General features: G+C 40.7%; 1 long non-coding RNA gene across 1 annotated transcript; it reads right to left on the bottom strand.

Moving 5' to 3' along the window:
- Positions 1 to 978: 978 nt before the first annotated feature.
- On the bottom strand, positions 979 to 5,397 carry LOC108447057. Its single transcript, XR_001862445.1, has 2 exons — positions 5,262 to 5,397; positions 979 to 2,166 (listed from the first exon to the last, which is right to left on the bottom strand). It is a non-coding gene; the product is annotated as an uncharacterized LOC108447057 (long non-coding RNA).
- Between the last annotated feature and the right edge of the window lie 8 nt (positions 5,398 to 5,405).

Below are 5,405 nucleotides of genomic sequence, written 5' to 3' on the forward strand. Positions count from 1 at the left end.
GATGTGTGCAGCAGGTCCATCCTGGATGGTTTAGCAAGGAGCAGAAAATGGTGCAGTGCCACCAGGCTTGATGGCTCAATGCAGAACCACATTGCAGCAGAAAAAGTGAGGCTCTCCATCTATTCCTTTCCCCCCTCTCTCCCTGTCTTTATGCTGCTCCTGGCTGTGTGCTTTGGCCTCTTGTCCTGCATGTGTGACGGTGTTTGTCAGGTCTTCTATGAGCCAATGTAGCCAGTTCAGTGACAAAAGAGTTTTCTAAACTGAGTCTCACAGACACCACATCTGTTTCAGAGGATGGAGCAGATCACACCAACAAGAGCAAAGGGAAGAGAGAAATAGAAAAGTAGGCAGAGGGAGTGAGCCTTCCCACCCGAACAGCATCAAGCTGTTACATTTCTCCAGCTGCACATGGTGACATAATGCCCTAATTCCAGCCCCACAGACTTGTGAGCTAGAAGATGTGCAGTAATCACACGGCTTTTACTGAGTCCTCAAGTGCTACATTCACCTACATTGTCACCCTCGGGCTCATTTTCTCAATCCTTAATCCAAGGGTGGGAATACAACAGTGCTGCCAACCATCGGCCAGACTGACTCCTTACCGCTGCTGCTTACTGTTCACAGCTCCCACACGTGTTTGTTCAGAGCAGCTACTGAATGACCTGCCCCAAACTTTCAACAGAAAATTTGAAATCACGGTGATCCAAGAAACTTATAACTACTTGTGCATCTATAGTAGAAGAAATGGACTATTAATTACACTTGAGATTGAGTATGTGCCTGACACCAACTGAAATTGCTGATCCTTTTCAATAACAAATCGTTTTAGAAGTACAAACCTATCAGGGGTAGAGATTCTTGCTGTTGTGAACCTTGACCCCCTAGTTTAAAAGAAAACAAACAAAACCAAACAACCTGCTGACAGTTGCTTTTCAATCCTGGACAACAGTAATTTTAAAATTAATTTTGGAAAGAATATGTAGTCATTCTCTTTATTGATAGTTTTACAGAGCATCAGTCTACCTGGAGATGGCATGGATACAGAAGGACTACAGATGATAGTTTGAAATAGATCTTTAAAAAATACATCTTAACTTTATACTCTCTATTTCTTCTTCCACCAGAGCTTTTTAAAATTCAGTTTTAAAAATGCTAGATCTATTCTCCAATAAAATCGTCTTGTCGTTGGTTTTGAGGTTATTTGTGTTGCCAAAAAGATTTTGTAAATACCACAGCATGAACTCTGAGGATAAATATACAGAAATACAAAACCCATAGATTTCTTCTCCACTGCTTCTTTTGCGAAATTGTCAAATACAGATCTGCAAGCCACCTGAAGAGTGGCCAGGTGAGAATTCCCCTCTCCTGTTGGAAGGATAGGCTTAACACCCCCTTTCAACAGTGACCACACTCTGCAAAGCAGTGGAGAGCAGGGTTATTTATGTGCCCTTTTTCAAGTCAACGTAAACAACTGGATGCTCTAGCAAACTGACAATAGACTACCAACAAAGGGCCAGATGCTCTTATCCACTTGCAAGGGTGAAGAGGGACAAAATGAGTAAATATTTATATTATCATAGTGGCATGTAACTGGAGCTCAGTTGTTGAGAAAACAGTGATTTACAAGCATGTTCCTCCTCTCTTGGGAATCCACATAAACCAAGCAAAGGTTCAGCATGGAGAAAAAAACTCTGACAGAAGGACTAAGCCAGATGAGAGAACTACAAGTTTTCAGTACATACTTTTCTCTGGGCTCACACGATGACTAGCAAAGAGAAATGTTTTCCTGGGACAGAGTCATCACAAATAAATAGAAAAGGCCTACCTGGTACATGAGAAAAGTGTGTGTGCATTGTGGCACACAACTTCAGTCCCAGCACCTCAGAAGTACTCTGACCTAGAGCTTTGGACTAAAGCTCAGCATTAAGGATGTCTCTCTGCAAAATTACTCCAGCCAGAACATAGCTGTTGCATCACTGGCTGCTCATGCCATAACTCCACTACAGCCAGCCTTTCTCCAAAGGACACCTGACAGGCTACAGTGTGTAGATTATTCCTCATTTACTGCTTTTTTCAAGCTTGTCCACACTTCTTCCACAATTACGTAGAGTCACGGCCATCAGTTCTCCAACGCTGAGCACTTCAGCAAGGCTTGCATCTTCCCAGCTGAAAGATGACAGAAAGTTAATTTTGCATGAGAGCTTACAATAAAATATTTTGGTGTTTAGATGTATTTTTGACCCTAATGGACACTTGCCTTTGAAAGTCCTTGGAACATGACTGCAGTCTATTTATGTCTATGTTGCGCTTGGTATGATATGGACCTATCAAACCCCAGGGCCTTGATATGTCCATACCTCCTCTAGGTGAACTTTAAGATTGCCCCCAGCTGATGGAAGGTAATGAAATTACACTCTGCAGGAAGTGATATAAGAACAAAAATGCTTTTTTGGATGACAAGATACCATCTTTTATGTGAATCTTTGCAGTGAAAGAGGGCAAACAAAGTGTGCCATCTAGTGCTTATCCTGTCCTTTGAGGATTAGACACCTCCTCGACACTCCTCTTCAAGACACAGAGAAGGACCACATCATGTCAGTGTAGTCTGGGGATAATCACACGCATAGCTGGGATAGTTAATGTCCTAGGAGCATCTCTGGAAAGCAGTTACATGTGATAACACACACTGAGGCATTTGGCACAACGTTGTGAACTAACAGTGGCAGTCCAGGGGGTAAAAAGAGTGGTGACAGGAATGGCAGAGGAAGGAAATTACTTAAAATGTGGTGATGTGTATAACTAAGAATATCTTCATATACACTTAAAATGCTTAGCAAGAGTTTCAGTTGACTAGTTCTGTTCTACAGCTGTAGAGGTTTCACTGTGCTGTGATGGGGAATGATTCTTCATCATGCCCAGCTCACTATTGAGGACTTAAAGCACAGACCCAGGTGTGAACTCACTCCAAGAGGTAAAAACAAAGCCGTATTACATAATAAGATTTAATGATTATTTGAATCTCTTTTTCCATCCCTGTGGATCATTGATTTAACCTTTCTTGTTTTGTTCACAGGATATTGCTTAAACAAGTAACCGTGTTCTGAGATTAATCAGGGCCATTTTTTTGTATAACCCTTTAAGAGCATTTTGGTTTTAACTTTCTTCAATAAAGGAACACTAACAGAAGCAATGGCTTTGCTAGGAGCTGCAAAATGTTGGCAAAATGTTCAGATTGGATTGCCATAGGGAACAAATGCATAAACTGTTTTGTGCACAGCCTGGGGTTCAACTGCTACTTTCTCTCTAAAGGAAAATAAAGCAGACCTTTTAAAGCCACCACTAAGGAGATTTCTATTTAGAGAATATGCAATAACTCATATTGAGACAAGATTTTAATCTCAGCAAAGCTTTGGATAATCTGCTGGCACCTGTGTTTGATGCTCTTCCACCCCATTGCACTGCTTAGACTGAGGCCAAAGGCCAGATCCTGTAAGTGTGTTTGTGGCAACAGTCCTGCTTGTGTGAGGGAGAGTTTTAGCAGAAAAGAGACAAAGACTGGTCAGGATCTGCCTTTGAAAGTGTCATCTGTTAGGAAATTACACCAGTGTCATCATCCTTTATATTCCTTTGGAGCCTCATATTCTTTTTAACAAGCATTGCACCAGTTGGCATTATTTGTTGTAGTAGATATACCAGTGCCTTGTGCTGCCTTGCTTGAGGGCACTGTGAAATATAGACCACTCAGTCTGAGGGAACCAGGAGAAAGGTAATATCTAGGATGATTTTAGAAAGAATTGGGAAAGGTTTTTCACATGTAGAAAGCTGGAGGCTGTGCATCAGCCTGTGTGTGATCTAGAGACATTTTTATAGAGGTTTCATGATACAAGCAAGCGGATATCTACTGTGTAGATATCATTAGAGATGCTGTGGAGTCTTGTTGCTGCTGAGGCCTCTGTATCCAACCGAGATATGAACTCCAGTTAACAAGTGTCATGTTTGTAGGAGTTCAGCCTCTGCAGCTCAAGGAAAGAGAAAGAAAGGTACAAAATAAAAATGGGCTTGGGTTTTATAATTTGGACACACAGTGAATGGTGCTGTAAAAGGAGGTAACGTGGCTGGGCATAGGAAAGAAAAGAAAAAAATCGACATTGATGTATCTTACATAGATACATGTATCTTTCATCCCCTTAAAAATGAGCACTATTCATTTGAAAGGGTTAAAAAAACCATCATATTTCTCTCCTTCTTTGATTCTGTGATTCATGTGTCCCATTTTAAAGTCTACACCCTGTGAAGAGGAGTGCATTATCAAGGAAAGAGGCTTGCCAGGGACAGAAGGTAATTTCCCGTAGCAGGTGCATACAGCAGGTGGTACACAGTGTACCTGCAACGAAAAGGTAGATTTAGGCTAAGATTTTATTTAATATGGAAAACTTATTGCATCCTGAGCCACTACTGGGGACGTGCCAAAAATCGTGTCTGCAGCATGATTTATTACGTGAAAATACCACCGAACTAATCAGTGGAGTTACTAATTAATACAAATCTGCATTTTTGCATAAGCAATTAGTGCAAAGAGAGTGCAATGAAAGAGGAAGTTTGACTCATTTAATCTCAGTGTCTATTCAAGCGGAAAGACCCACTAGGGCAAGGCACTAGGATCTACATTTGGATTTTTTTTTTCCTTTTGATTAGTTAAAGGAACTAAAAGGTCAAATTATCAATATTTAATTCAAATGGAAATGCATTTGTTCAAGAGGAAAGAAAACACTTTATTTAAACAAGGTGGGACTCTGGGGGTAAATGCCTGGATCAAAAATAATTAGATTTTGCAGTTACAACAGCATCTAAATCCCCTCTGATAAGAATCCTTTTTCCTAATAACAGAGGTGGTTTGACACCGATAGCAAAGACTGCTGACGCTATTTAAACTGTAGCTCAGGTGGTAGCCGGCCTACCAATACAATTTAGACGTTTGCTTTAATGGTATGTACTTCTCTGATTTGTTTTTTTTTAATCAATTTGAATTATATTTTAAATCTATTGTGATTTCATAATTGTGTGCACTTGACTAAAAGAGTAATTTAAAAAGATGATAATTAAACCTTGGTGGTGATGTATTTTCCATTAACTAAATAGAAGTTTACATTTATAGAATTAAAATAACAACAGCATTTATTTAGCGCGGAAAGGCTCAAAAAAATTAATACACTGAGTTTTAAGAGGGGAAAGAGCAGAAAAGGCACCTTAATCAGCCGTACCAATTTCCGAGCCCAGATGTACATTGTATCCTAGAGAGACGCTACCAAGTGAGATGCGGTCTCGCTCCGCACCGAACCGATACCGGAGCGGCACTTCAAAGCGTTGTTCTCCCGCAGTGATTCCCGAGCCACGGCAGCCGCACG

Source organism: Corvus brachyrhynchos, unplaced genomic scaffold (assembly GCF_000691975.1).
Source record: "Corvus brachyrhynchos isolate BGI_N302 unplaced genomic scaffold, ASM69197v1 scaffold255, whole genome shotgun sequence".
Taxonomy (NCBI): Eukaryota; Metazoa; Chordata; class Aves; order Passeriformes; family Corvidae; genus Corvus; species Corvus brachyrhynchos.